This window comes from Lampetra planeri, chromosome 35 (assembly GCF_965212315.1).
Source record: "Lampetra planeri chromosome 35, kcLamPlan1.2.h2, whole genome shotgun sequence".
In the NCBI taxonomy this organism is placed as follows: Eukaryota; Metazoa; Chordata; class Hyperoartia; order Petromyzontiformes; family Petromyzontidae; genus Lampetra; species Lampetra planeri.
In genome coordinates this window covers 10,967,517-10,983,088 of record NC_136141.1, presented here as the reverse complement: position 1 = coordinate 10,983,088, position 15,572 = coordinate 10,967,517, and the positions used below count along the sequence as shown (strand labels likewise).

The 15,572-nt window shown below is 51.6% G+C and overlaps 1 long non-coding RNA gene across 1 annotated transcript in view; it reads left to right on the top strand.

Moving 5' to 3' along the window:
- Positions 1–15,572, top strand: part of LOC144730400 (uncharacterized) — a 17,182-nt gene extending 1,610 nt beyond the window's left edge. The window contains exon 2 of the long non-coding RNA XR_013587815.1: positions 574–15,572. This is a non-coding gene — a long non-coding RNA (uncharacterized LOC144730400). The remainder of the gene's footprint in view (positions 1–573) is intronic.

The window sequence follows — 15,572 nt, the reverse complement described above, 5'->3', positions numbered from 1 at the left end:
GACATGTCTTATTATTTTAGCGAACAATTTTTTAACAAAGGTGTGGTAGCAGTTGAACATTGTTTTATGTTACTGCATGTTACCAGCATGCCAATTTAACTGGCTGTAACGTATATCAGAATTAACTAGCACAACGTTAGGCCTTTGGAAGTCAGTCTGATTCGACTAAAAGCACGAGACTATAATTTTTATTCGGCACACGAAAAGTAACGTGCGTGATTAAAACTAGACTATATCCATTCGGATCACAGCATGTACCGAACAAAAAGTCCTGTACCTGCCGTTACACCTCCAGTATATTATATCTTGGTGTCGATGTACGTACAGTATGCTAACGTTAGCTAGCTTGCCACCAGTCAGTTAGCGTCACCTTTACGTTGTGGCTAGCTTGTTGTGTAGTTGCTAGCTAGCTAGATGATGTGAGTGACAAGAAGTTGATGTGCTAAATTTGAGCATGAAAATTTGAATATTAAAAATAATAAAGAATTATCTTGTAAATGTGATTCTATTGTCCTCATGTGATTAGAGACCTGGTGGCCTTGCATCTGATACATGGACCTTTTTCTGCCTCAGGTTTTTGCTTATGGAATGGAAGTGTAAGATCTGCAAGTCTTTGTCTGCCACAAAGGGAAATCTACTAAAGCATTACAGACAACACGCAACATTTGGTCGTGGGCAATCCCAGCCATGCCTATGACAGTTGCCCTTGCACATTTAAAACGCAGAGTGCCCTTCACACACATTTGTCCAGATACCATTCAGATGAAGAAAGTCTACGGTCAGGAAACATCTCTGCTTTTTAGTGTTTAGTTTGCAATGCTTGTTGTTCTATAGAGGACTACTTTCAGTATATTGGAAATCATCTGAAGAGCCACGAAACTGTCTTTTGTGTATTTGAAGGATGCAGCTTTCAGACAAATATATACAATACATTTCTAAAACACAAAAGCAGAAGACAAAGATCCTATTCTTTGAGTGATTTTAAGAAAGACGTGTATGAGAGTCGCCATAATCAGACTGTTGACCATTCTGATTTACCAGAGGCCAGTGATGGTGAGGGCACTAGTTTAGATTGTGATCAGGAAAGTGCATCATACTTAGTTCTTCAAAGAATTGGCTTACTTCTGCTGAAGCTAGAAACCATCTATAATGCCTCAGTGAAGTGCATTGATGCCTATGTTGAAGACCTTCAGTTCATTTCATCTTCAGTATCAGTTGCAGTTGTTATAAACATACTAGATTCAACATTGAAGGTGAATAAATGCATTGTTGACCAGGCCATAGTAACTGAATTGTCAGAGCAGTTGTGCAACTTCCATCCCATTAGTACAGCACTTGGAGCAGGTGGTCCACTTGGTTCGGCTTTTAAGAGAAGAAAGTATTTTAAGGTGCATTTCCAGTGTGTTGATAGCATTGAATATATTATTGATACTGAAAAGAACAAGACCTTTCAATATGTGCCTATTCTCCAGACTTTGCAGGAAGTCTTGAAGAATAAAGACATTGCAGAAATAATTTTATCCAGGAAATCAAATAGTACTGGATATATTAAGTAAATTTTTGATGGAAAATCCTTCAAGCAAAATGTATTTTATGCTGGGGAAGAAACAAGACTGTTTATAATCCTTTACGTTGACGACTTTGAGGTGTGTAACCCACTAGGAACTTCGAGAAAAAAACACAAAATAACAGATGTTTATTGGGTTTTGGCAAATGTTCCAACAAAGTTGCAATCTGCATTAACGTCAATACACATAGCTTTACTTTGCAAAGCTGTTGATGTCAAACAGTTTGAATACAGAGCAGTTTTGGAACCACTCTTGAAGGATCTTGTCATTCTAGAACAGGAAGGGATTTTCATTTCCAGTGTTGGAAAAAACATTAAAGGGACAGTACATTGTGTTGTAGCTGACAATCTCGGTGCACATTCTATCAGTGGACTAGTTGAAAGTTTCACGGGGCCGTACATCTGTAGATTTTGTCTTGGACATTCTTCAGAGTACCAGACACACGAAGTGCGGACCGGAGTGTTTCCACCTCGGACAAAGAAGGAACATAGTTTGCATGTGCAAACTGAGAGAAAATCCAAATGTTACTCATTGCTTTGGCGTAAAGCGGTCGTGTCCATTGACTGATAAATTAAATCACTTTCATTTTGAGTCTGGGTACCCGCCAGATGTACTACATGACCTTTTGGAAGGCATAGTCCCAAGGGAACTAGCATTGTGTTTTCAGATTTTCACCAAGAAGAAGTACTTCAGTTTGACTGAGCTTAACGAGTTAAGAACTGAGTCTGACTGTCAAAGTTTTGCGTTATAGGCCTATACATCTGATAGGCTATCAGAGAATGCACTGATTTGTTATTGAAAGCTATCTATATTTTTGTTTAATGTTTCTTGGGTGTTCTAACATTGTGCTTTCTTCTGATGTGACGCTGACCTAGGCCATTGCAAGTGTTTGTTCGAAAGGAATAGATGTAAGATGCATAGAACATCTGTAGGCTGTGCTAGTTTACTTGTTAGGAAGCCATGCTTGTAATTGTGCATGTTAAAAAAGATAGGTCCACCCGGATTGTGGATTATGGCTACTAGTATAAGTACAGGGAATGCAAGTCAATTCACGTGATGTTTTAATCTCTTTTAGCTGTTTGAAAAACATATTGGCCCTTAGGATTTCAATTTGCGCATATAAAAAAGAAATAATATGAAAGTATTTTTACAGATTTTTTTTTAAACATTGTCGTAATTTAAATGTGCTAATAAGACATTAACCTTGAATCACATCCAAAAAAGTAATCTGTGCCTGTAATGCCCACAAATTATAAATATCTCCAGTATTGTATCCCTATTGTACACATACATGATTTCTGTCTTTGTTTTGTACTTGTAATATGTTGGATAAACATGTTAAGACAAAATTGCACGAATAAATGGTTCTTATCTTTTTCATGGTGATCGGTTGACTTAACGTAAGTGAATTGTGGCACCACGAAGGCATGATATTGGGTGGATTAGAAATAGAAAAGTTATGGCAACAGACATTCAATATAAGTATTTTATTTAGTAAATCCAAATCATTTTGATCCAGATATTTAGTAAGCTTATATCAATTTCACCCAGACAATTAGTAAATGTAAATCAATTTCACCCAGATCATTAATAAATATTAATCAGATTCCACCAGATATTTAGTAAATCTAAATAACCATTGCTCAGATATTAAGTAAATATAAATCACTTTTCCTTGTAAAATCTATTTGTAATTACACAATTTTTTTTAGGCTATATAACTCATTATTTGGAATCCTATTACTAAATCCAACACATTTTAACTGTTGCTTTTATTACCATGTACTTATTTTTTATTATATTTTTTTAGTTAATTTATTCAATACTTTTTATTCAAAGTTGTAGTGCTTAAAATCTACTCAATTATATCACGTGTCACTTTGTTGCCATAATTTTTTAAAGTAACAATGTACAGTATCACATTTTTTACAGTGTGGTTTTGGGTCAATGCCAGTTGCACTGTGGGTGGGGTATAGCTTTGGGAGAAAATCTAACTCGGAGGAAACCCAAGCACACACAAAGACAAAGATCCCCCGTAAACTATTAGGGCAAGTGCTGTTAGCGAGCAGCAGCTATGAAGGCCGGCACAGCACATGAGGGGTGGGTGGCCAGCACCACGCCCGGCCGCCTTTGTCTCCCCAGTCCTAATGTTTACACACCGCATCAGGTACTAATTTAAGGCTGAGTCTACCTAGTGGAAGCCTACGACGGTTTCACCATCACCAACCACGACAAAGACAAAGGTCCTCTGTCTAGCCTTAACAAACTTTGGGCACAAGTAATGTTAAACGAGCAGCATCTATGAAGGCCGTCACAGTACATAAGGGGGTGGGTGACCTAAGGTAGCTCTTTGATATCCACTTCCGCGGGTTCCATCATGTGTGGACCAGAGCGTTGCTTTAAGCAGAGATCTTGGAGGTATTTTTGCGATATCTGCTTCTGCGGATTTTGTCTTGTGTGGACCAGTGTCCCTTGAAGAAGGGATTTCAGAGGCATCTCTGCAATATCCACTTCCACGGGTGCCGTCCTGTGTGGACCAGAGCATCACTTGTAGAAGGAATCTCGGAGGTAGCTCTGCGATATCCGCTTACGTGGGTTCTGTCCTTTATGGACCAGAGCATCAATTGACGATGACAAAAATAAAAATGAAATACAGCAAACCCTTGCCCATCGCGGTGGGTCTGGTTACGTTCTTGAAAATAGAACCGCAATCCGCAAATCCACGTTCATCCGCAAACTGAAAAGCATTGTGGGAAAACTTTGGGTTTGGTTCACGGTTCGTAATATCACACCCACCACCTCCTTTTTTAATACGTTATCCTACATCAAGCCAAACACTAAACAGAAAGTATTTTGAACGTAAAATATAATCATATTTTCTGCATTGTAAAAAAATGACTTGTACAGTTAATGTGTAGTGGTTCAACTCAGAGGCAGTAATTCTTGGAGGCACTTCTTTTATTATAATCACAATCTCCCTTCACACACCCTACAGTCGCATAGGCTACACACACCCTAGCTTATACACAACACTAGCCATCTAACACCGATGGCGCTGACCAATACAGCCAACAACCATATAGCAGCGCAATGTTGAGCGACGACGACTGCGGTGACTAAGAGTAGAATGGTGACGACGACGATAGACTTGAGCAGCACGATGGGGATCCCACTTTATACGACAGCCCCGACGTCCCCTACAGGGGCCCCTCTTATGCTGTCAGCGTGGCCTGGCTCTGCCCGAGGCCACGCCCCCTTTTTAGAAACAACCAGCGGGTTCTTGGTGTGCCCCTTCTGTGACCTTGCCCCTAGATCCCCCTCTGGTGTATCACGTGGCCTGCTGACGTCAGGGCTTCTGTAAGCCGCATATCCTCTTCCCCGCCAGCAGCCAGTGCTATGCTGCTACATTACTATTCTATGCCACTACAAATGTATAGAATGAAAAAACAAATGCATGTGGTGTAAAGCACGTATTATCTGTGTACAGTACGGTAGACTCGAAGAACAATCACGTATCTGAACCTCACTGCCTCCTCACTGGAGGATGGAAAACCACGTTGCCTGGGACCCACAATGGGTGACTTGGGAGACAAGACGGAGATGAGACGCAGATGAAACGAAGACAAGACAGAGAAGAGACGGAGACCAGAAATAGAGACGAGACGGAGACGGGAAAATATGGAACCAAGACACCGCACGTGTTCTTCCACTGCAGCAGCATCATCACGAGCAGCGCAGCCATGGCACGTACAGCAGGAACCTCGCGGTCAACTGTGAATGGTCGAACCACCACAGTGGGGTTTTGATCAGCGGACTTTGTTCCCGTAGTAAATTTCTTGCGAATGGTCAAATCCCACGATGGGAAAACTAAATAAGTGTAGCGGCATCGTTGAACGTTGTGTGTAAATGCCGCTACTAATGGCCTGTAGTAACGGCCTTGAACCAACAGGGTTAGAAGGGAAGCCGATGGAGATGAGTGAGGCCGTTAGGCCAAGGTAACCCGCAATATAGCTCGGGACCAGGGGTACAGACCCCAGACCCCCAAGAGGGGGGCTGCGGGGTGATGTCACGCTCCAGGCCCCTCCAGATGGTTCCAGAAGGGAGGAGTGGCTAGGGGGGGGGGGGGCAGTGAGCCAGAAAATGGTATAAAAGCCGGTCCCCTGAACGGGACTGGCAGTCATCGTTTACCTGAAGACCGAAGAGCGACCCCAGAGTCCTGGAGCTGCCACCTGGAAGACCCGAAGCGAAGAGCCCAAATGCAGAACCCGAACCCCTGGCTAGGGTCAGGGCAAAAGCTTAACCAGTGTAGGGTCAGAGCTTAACCAGGGTAGGGTTAGAGCGTAACCAGTGTGAGGGCAGAATATTCCGGAGGAAATACAATACCTCCTTAGTGTATCAGGTGGAAGGGGTCGTACCCCTTTGTGTTTTGTAAATGTTAAATAAACGTGCTGCCTCCAGAAGAGAGAAGTCTCAAGTTTTGTACCCACTACATAAGTAATAGTATTTTCAAATATAAACTGGGAGACTTGCAGACAGCGGACGAGTGGGCCCATGTGGTTTTATTACCAACCAGTTGAGAGCGCAGCATCATCATCATCGTCATAAAAACAATTACGGCTGATTGCCTGGTGAAGCTGGTTGTAATCACCAGCGAAATATGCCACCACATAGCCCCCTGAGGTGCACGTCCACATCCTGGGCTGACTGGAGCACCTCTTCTGGGTTGCTCCAACCAGGAAGTGCCACGGAGTCCGTGGGACCCGCTCGGCTCTCGTTGCTGGTTTCGTGGGTAATGGCTCAATTTTCCGAGGCCCCAGCGGCAGTCTCCATCTCCACTCCAGAGGCCCCTCCTGCCCTCCATTGTCTGCTGGCTGTGGAATAAACTCAGGGGCAGAGAGGGGTTTAGGTGCCGCCGCGCCCGTCGCCTCCTTGCCAGGCCAGGGTCTGCTGGAAACTCGGGCCCAGTGGAACCCATGTATGGCATGAAGCCATCGGGTATGGGGGACATGGGGGTTCCGGGGTTTCGGGGCATCGAGGGGTGGGCGCTTCCCCCGCTGGGGCCACCCTCCAGGGCTTTAATCGGTGAACATTGACCACCGTCTCTCGACCCCTCTTTCCGCCTTGGATCAGCACCGCCCAGGGGGAGATCTACCACGCCACGGTCCAGAGTCCTCGCCAGTAGGTGGTAAGGTTCCCCACCTGTCCGGCCTTACGCGCGGGGTATGCAACCATACCTTAGAGCCTGCAGAGTAGAAGGGGGGCTCCACATGGGGGCGGGTGCCCTGCTCTTGCCACTGACGGGCGGCCTCCTCTTGCTGGTAGGCCCGGCCACGGGCCACTCGCAGGGTCCCCATCAGGTGCTCCACGGGCTGGCTCCCTTCCTCCGGTTGTGGCAGGGGAAAGCCAAACAACAGGTCTGCCGGTCGGCGAGACTCACGACCAAACATCATTAGGAACAGGGTCTGTCCAGTCGATGGGTGTACAGTTGTGGTGTAGGTGAACAGGGCATAGGGGAGGTGTTCGTCTCAATCCTGCTGATTGGCGGCCGCCATACGTTTGAGCTTCCCGGCCAAGGTCTGGTTCATGCGCTCCACCATACCATTTGCTTGGGGGTGGTTCAGTTCTTCTGGATTCCGAACTCCCGGCACAGCGCCTGAAATAGCTCTGCCTCGAACTCACTACCCTGGTCGGTAATGACTCGTTCGGGGATCCGATGTTTGAGCAAGTAATGCTCAACAAATGCCTGGGCAACCACAAGGGCCGTCTTATCGGGGATGGCCACTGCCACTGGATTGCGCATAAAATACTCCACCACTACGAGAATGTATCGGTTGCCTCGGTGGGACTGCGCGAATGGCCCCAGTAGGTTGACCCCAACCAACTGGTTCGCCCTGCTGATGCGAAATGGCCTCAGGGGCACCTGATACCACGCCGGTTTCTGCCCACACTGTTGACAAGTGCGGCAGCCCTGTACTCAGGCGGCCACGTCTTGTGTCAGGTTGCTCGGTCGAGATCCTTCGGGAAAGGTCTCGAAGGGGGCGTGGCCAAAGGCGGAGCGAGGCCACGCCCAGGAGCATAAAGGGGCAGTCCCGAGAGTGTTCTTGGCTCGTTTGTGGAATGAAGCCTGGGTCCCGCATCTCGTCGTCTCCGGGTCTTCGTCTAGAGTTAACTCGCTACTCGCATAGTTAGCCACATCACCTACTATAGAACCCGGGTTATGGGCAGTGTTACCCGCTAGAGAGGTTAGTAAATAAAAGTGTTCCCTCCCAGTCCAGAGTGTGTGCCTCCGTGTTGAACACTACGCTTCCACAAAGTCGGCTGCCCGCCCATGCAAATGAATATTTAGCTGCTGCAGCGCTTGCGCGTCCGTCCAGCCATTAATGTCCCTCGCATACGTGAGGTTCCGGGCAAACAATTTCCATGATGGTACCTTACTGTCGCTTGGGGTGAGACGCCTCTCTCATCTGTGGAGGTGTGGGGAGTCGTACCACCTCTGACACCATTCTGTGGGGGACGACGTCCACCCCACCGCCCTTGCCGGACAGGTGGGGTGCGACGTCCGCCCCTTCCACTCCCTCCTCCACCGCGTTGGTTGGCTCCCACCGGGCCTCCGCCGACCGCGTGATCAGGCCCACCGCGCTAGCGCCCTCTCTGAGGGACATACGCATACTGCTGGCTTACAGCTGCATGGAGTTACTCCACACACGCCTGCGTACACCACCACTAATGCTAAATGACGAGAACGCGCGCGCACCTGCGGGTGATTATATCCTAACACGTGCACACACCACAGCTAACGCTAATGCGGCGGTGCGAACGTGTGTATTTCCCCACGCAGTCGCTTCACACACAAATCACAGACACTACACCAATGCTCTGTGCTAACTTTTATTCACGGCGCAAACCCTGCACTACCCGAAGGGAATATTCTATGAGCAGAGCCTAGCCTACTGCTACCCAAGTCCCCAAATACTCACACGCCCTATCACGTTCGTGGAGATGGTGAGGTGAGTGGGTGGGTAGTCTGGAGGGCACACTCTCCATAGTGTATCGGGTGTGAGGGGCCGTACCCCTCTCTGTTAACTGTTAATTGTTCAAATAAACCTGTGTTGCCTCATATAAGTTCCCTCTCTGTCATTGAACCCACTACGTATGTGAACGAGGCAATGCTATTTAGTATGTTCGTTGCATTCTCCATGACGCTGATTATATATTTTGAGTGATGTCTACCCAGGTCGTCCTTGCAAAAGAGGAAATATGTCATGTGCAGTGGGAATGTTTAACCTCCTGTTTAATAAAGCGAACGACTACAGCCCTGTTATTTACACCGTGAGGGCCCCTTTGAGATGCCACTGTGGCCAGTTTAACTGTGCGTTGATGTATGTGTAGTGGTGGTATTGACGTGCGCCGACTGTGACAGTGATAGATCACGGGGCGGCGCGGGGTGCGGGGTTGGGCACGCGTTGTGGGCGTGGTGTGGACGCGCGCGCCGGGAGTGACAGATGACGGTGCGGCGCGGCGTGGCGCCCGGCGATTGGTCGAGTGAGTGGGTGCTCGTAGCGACGTCGGCAGGTGGGGTATAAAGGGGGACGCGCGAGAGCACTCGGGGAGGGTTACCCAGTTGAAGACCCGAAGACGGAGCTGAAGACCTAGTGAAGCCGAGTAGCTAAGTGGATGTTAGTCGCCGAGTAGCTAAGTGGATGTTGGTCATCCGAGTAGCTCAGTGGCGTTAGTCGCCGAGTAGCTAAGTGGATGTTGGTCATCCGAGTAGCTCAGTAGGTGTTAGTCACCTGTAACCAAGTTTGATAAAATAAAGAGTGTGTTACCCGTGAAGTCGTCTCCCGCCGAGTTACTACACTACAACTGGCGTCAGAAGTGAACCTGTCTTCAAGAAGTATGGACACAAGGAAGACTACCCGTACCCACGAGCGAGGTCGGGATGACGACGGCGTACCGGGGACACCGACCTCGGTAGTAGAGGACGAGGAGTTGCCGCCGATGCAGCACTTCGCGGTGATGGCCGACGCTCCGCTTGCCTCCGACACCAGCCTCCAGGACGCGCACTCCCGGTTGGCGGAGTTGCTGCTCGCCGCCGTTGCGGTCTTGGCCGAGATTTCCGTTCCAGCGGGCGGGAAAACGGCTGCGGGGTTGGAGGAAGGAGCGAGGCTGGCGGGATCCCGCCAAACGGCGCTTCGCGCCGAAAGTCTGGAAGTTCCCGCCGTTTTTGAGGGGCCGCCATTGATTGGCGGGAAAGACGGACGCCACGTGGCCGGACACCTCCGCGCAGCGCAGTCCACGTCATCAGCGCGCGCCGGAGCCCTCCATTTTGCGCCTGACAACCGAGCCGACATATTACACAACTCCAGCGGAGCGCGGGAAAATCTCTCCGACGTCGACGACGATCGGGTCCTCCAGCAAAGATTGCCCGCGCTGTCGGCGTTCAAGGCGGATGGGGGCGACTGGGGAGCCTTCAAACGAAGGTTCCTCGCTCATCAGGAGATGTCGGGGTGGTCCGACACCACTGCCCTGCGTGCGTTGCCAGCGATGCTTGACGACGACGCGCTTGCAGCCTTCACATCTGCTGCAAGGTCGTCCCGCTCTACGCTCCAGGCCGCACTACACCTGATGGCGAAGGTGTTCGGGCCGCCCTCCACGTGTCGCCACCAGTTCTACGATCGGCGGAAGGTGGATGGGGAAACGAAGCTAGCCTACCGCACGGCACTACTCGCCTTGGCGGACGCGGCTTTTCCCCGCATGGATAAGGAGGGGAAGGACGCCATGGTGACGGAGCAGCTGCTGGTGTTGGCCCACGAGTTGGGGGTCCCCATCAACGTGGCAGACGAGATGGAGATCTGCTCCCTGGCGATCGCCACGAGCATTCACGCGTACGAGGTCCTCAAACGCAGGCCGGGGGTCGTCTGCAAATGGCCGGGGAATGCGGCACTGGTCGCCACGATCGCCGAACCTCAGCCAGCTGCGGTGCAGGAGCGGGGCTTCGCTGCATCGTGTCCGGGGGAGTGGAGAACGGGAGGTCGTTCGCCCGCACGTTCGCCCCGCAAGCTGGAGCAACCGAAACCTACGACGTCCGTCGTCTGCTACAACTGCGGCCTACGGGGTCACGTTGCAGCCGGGTGCCGGGCCCCGCGTCCGCGCGCCGCTGGACCACGTCGGGACGACGACCAGGGCCACAAGTCATCCCAACAAAACCCGGCAAGTCGCGGCACCTCACACGTTTGGTCTACAAACACGGCACATTCGGGTCGCCGCTTCGCGGTGGGGGGTTCGCGGCTGGGTGCCGGGGGTTCAATTCGGCGAGGGGGGTCCGTACGCGGCCCGCAAGCAGTCGAGTGGTCCGAATTGGCTCACAGGATCGTGGCTGCGTCGGCCGGGTCGTCCGTGGTAACGGGGTTCATTGACGGGGTTGAGGTCCGGGTGCTTGTTGACACGGGTGCGTCGGCCACCATCATCTCGGACCTTATTTATAACATTCTTCCCGTCCAAAGTAGACCCCTTCTGCCGGTAGACGTGCCATTTTATGCGGCGAATGGGGGATCCCTGGGGATCATCGGCCAGATTCGGGCGACTATTTGCATTGGTGACATTAAATTAGCGGGCCCTATTTTTGTATCATCATCGCTTGCCGTTCCCTGTTTGCTAGGTACGGACTTTTTGTCAAAAATGCCCATCAAAATTCTTATAGATCAGGCCTGCATAGAGCTTCCGTCAGGTCGGCGGGTTGCCTTCTTGTCGAGCCCTACCAAAGTGCGCACGGTTTGTGCGACGGTGCAGGCGCTGGCGACTCACACTGTACGGGTGCCCCCGGGATCGCAAATGTTAGTACCCCTTCGGTTCAGGAAGCCACTCGAGGTGGGTGCGGAGGCACAGGGGGTGCTGTTGGGGCCGTCAAACAGAGCCAGTAAGGGCCTCGACTTAGCGGTTGCTCAAACCATGGTGAGAGGGGACAGTGAGCCGTTCGTAATGGTCCTGAATACGGGGTCGCGGCCGGCCGTAATTGCGCAGGGAATGGTGCTGGCTCACGCCGCGCCGCTACCCGTTGAGGAACGGCTCGTGGCTCAAGCAGATTTCACTGTCGAGTCGCATCCTCTGAGTGATGAGGGGACTGAGTGGTTGGACTCGCTGTGTGCGGGTTCAGATAACTTGTCCGGGGTGCAATTGGGAGCATTGAGGGGTTTGCTCATCGAGTTTGCTGACGTGTTCAGCAAACATAAGTACGATATCGGCTGCACTGACCTGTTGCGCCACCACATAGCTACAGGGGACGCGGCCCCTATTCGTCAGAATCCCTTCCGGCTCAGCCCGGCCGAGAAGGAACATGTGCAATCGGCGGTTAATGATATGTTGGCGGCAGATATCATTTCGCCCTCTTCTAGTCCGTGGGGTGCTCCTATTGTCCTAGTAAAGAAACAGGACGGGTCCTTGCGGTTTTGTGTCGATTTCCGCCGCTTAAACAAAATCTCGATGGCGGATGCGTATCCGCTCCCCAGGATGGATGAGTCGCTGGATGCCTTGGCGGGAGCGCAGTTTTTTTCCACACTCGATCTGCTTTCTGGATTTTGGCAATTGCCACTCGATAACGAGTCTAAACCTAAAACTGCTTTCCGAACACCTGGGGGCCTATTTGAATTCAACCGTTTGCCCATGGGCTTACATTCCGCTCCCGCCACGTTCCAGAGACTCATGGAATTGGTTTTGTCGGGGCTCCAATGGGATACCTGTTTGATTTATCTTGACGATATTATCGTCTTTAGTCGGACTTTCGAGGAGCACCTCCAGCGGCTGAGAGCGGTGTTCCTCAGGATGCGTTCCGCTAAGCTTAAATTTAAACCGGCTAAATGTTTTCTGCTTCGGGAATCGGTCAGGTATTTGGGCCATATCGTGAGTCGTTCAGGGATCTCGACGGACCCTGCTAAGACGCATTGTGTCAGCTCATGGTCAACGCCAACCTCGGTCGCGGAGGTTCGTAGTTTCATTGGTTTTGCCTCCTATTACCGTCGTTTTGTCAAGCAATTTGCCACCATAGCCAAGCCCCTGCACGCTTTGACGGCTAAGGGGGTGAGGTTTCGCTGGGGGGCGGAAGAGGAGGCTGCGTTCTGCTCCCTCCGTGACGCTTTGGTGCAGGCTCCCCCCTTGTGTTACCCCGATTTCACACAACCGTTTTTGCTTGACACGGACGCCAGCAATACGGGTATCGGGGGGGTGCTCTCACAGGTGGTCGGGGGGGTTGAACGGGTGGTCGCCTACGGTAGTAGGGTTCTTTCCCCCGCAGAACAACGCTATTGCGTAACTCGTCGTGAATTGTTAGCCATTGTGTTTTTTACACAGCAATTCAGGCCATATCTTTACGGCCGTCATTTTACGGTCCGGACGGACCATGCGGCTCTACAATACGCTATGCGCGTGGCACAGCCATCGGGCCAATTGTCCCGATGGTTGGAGGTCCTTCAAGACTACCAATTCACGACGATTTACCGCAAGGGGTTGCGGCACTCAAACGCGGACGCCTTGTCGCGGTTGCCGCCGTGCACGGACTGCACATGTTTGTTGGGATCAGCGCGGTGCAAACCCCCGGTTGCCGGCACCCCGGGAGTTGCGCTCGCCGCCACTGACACCCCGGGAGAGGACGCCCCCACGGGGAGGGATTTGCTGTTGTCGTTGCCCCTCATTGAGTGGGGCCGCCTCCAGATGTCCGACAGCTCCCTACTTACGCTGCGTCGGAAAGTTGGCGCTCCCGAAGAAGGGGAGGCGCGGGTCGGTTCCTGGGTGTGCAGACAGGGCCTTTTGATGAGGTGGGACAACATGTCCCGGCGTCACGTGCTCGTTGTGCCTGTTGCTATGCGGGGTAGGGTTGTTCTGGCAGCTCATGAACGGCTCATGCATCTGGGTTTTCACAAAACGCTTGCCCTAATCCAGCGAGACTATTATTGGCCGGGGATGGGTAACGACGTGGCGAATATTCTTAAGGGATGCGTAGGGTGCGCCAAAAGGAAACCGCCACCATTTGCAGCTAATCCACCGCTGCAATCCATTCAGGTTTCGCGTATAAACGAATTGGTGGCGTTGGACATCTTGGGGCCCTTTCCGGTTACACCAAGGGGAAATAGGTTCCTGCTGGTTGGCGTGGAATATTTCACCCGATGGCCTATGGCATGGCCGCTCGCCAACCAGTCGGCTGCGGCGGTGGCGGACGCCTTTGTCCAGGGTTATGTGTTGGACAAGGGCGCCCCCGAACGCTTGCTGACGGATCAAGGGCAGAATTTTTCGAGCGTTTTGTTGCGCGAGGTGTGCGACCTGTTGGGTACAAAGAAAGTGCGTACTTCCCCCTACCACCCGCAGACTGACGGGATGGTTGAGCGTCTGAACAGGACGATTACGTCTATGTTGTGCCAACAGGTCTGCGACGATCAGGATGATTGGGACTTACAGGTGCCGGGGGTACTCGCGGCCTATCGAATGGCCCCTCATGCGGCGACGGGGTTTTCCCCATTTTTTCTTATGTATGGGCGGGAGGCCGATCCGGCCATGGACGTCCAACTGGGGATTTCCCAGCCACGTGCAAAATCTAAATTGGCAGATCACATCAAATTTAATATCGCCAAATTGACTGAAGCGCGGGAGGCGGCAAGGTTGAATTCGCGGTCGCGGCAAATTGCAAACGAGAAATTGCATGAGCGGAGGGTGCATACGCATGATTGGAAACCAGGCGATAAGGCCTGGCTGCATTGTCCACATGCACCGTTGGCTACGTCCCCCAAGTTGTTGAGACCTTGGAGGGGACCGGTGGAAATTGTGCGGGTTGCACGACCCCAGAGTATACAGATAAAATGGGGGAAACGCCGTTGGTATGTGCACCCCTCCCGACTGAAGCCCTATGCGGCACCGTGTGACCCCGTTCTGTGCCGTAACGACCGGGCGTGTGATGTGACCGTCGACTCGGGGAGGGAGGTGTCGCAGGCTGCTCCTCACGTGTTTCCACCTGACCCACCCCCAGGTGCCTCGGGCTTGACGGCTGCTGACCGTCGGGAGCCTGAACCCTGCGGCACGCACGGGTCCTCGGTGCCTGGCCGATGTCTTTCTGAACCGCCGGCACCACCGGACGTTCAACCGCGTCTGGTGCCGTACGACGGACCGGCAAGGCGGACTCGGGCTAGGGCTCGACAATTTTCATGAAGACGTTTTTTTCTCTATACCGAGCTCGCCCGGTGTTCCCCTCTGCCGGGGTATTGTCCCGTTGTAGGGACGCTCGGAAAGAGGGGGACACCGCACGAGTCGTGGAAAAAAAAAAAAAAAAAAAAAAAATTTTGTCTATTTATTTTCCTTTCTGCATACACATTGCTATTGTCACTCGCTGGTTTGTATATATTGTTCTATTGTCGCGGTGGCATTGGTTGATGGTTGCTGATGGTAGTGTTCGCGTCGTGTTGTGTTGTTACGTTAGTTGTTGTTCTTGTTGTGGTGTTGTGTTACGGGGCACACAGGGCGGTTTGTATATTTTTATAGCAGCCGGGTCGGCTGCGAGCTATGTGGTAGGGGGTGATGTAGTGGTGGTATTGACGTGCGCCGACTGTGACAGTGATAGATCACGGGGCGGCGCGGGGTGCGGGGTTGGGCACGCGTTGTGGGCGTGGTGTGGACGCGCGCGCCGGGAGTGACAGATGACGGTGCGGCGCGGCGTGGCGCCCGGCGATTGGTCGAGTGAGTGGGTGCTCGTAGCGACGTCGGCAGGTGGGGTATAAAGGGGGACACGCGAGAGCACTCGGGGAGGGTTACCCAGTTGAAGACCCGAAGACGGAGCTGAAGACCTAGTGAAGCCGAGTAGCTAAGTGGATGTTAGTCGCCGAGTAGCTAAGTGGATGTTGGTCATCCGAGTAGCTCAGTGGCGTTAGTCGCCGAGTAGCTAAGTGGATGTTGGTCATCCGAGTAGCTCAGTAGGTGTTAGTCACCTGTAACCAAGTTTGATAAAATAAAGAGTGTGTTACCCGTGAA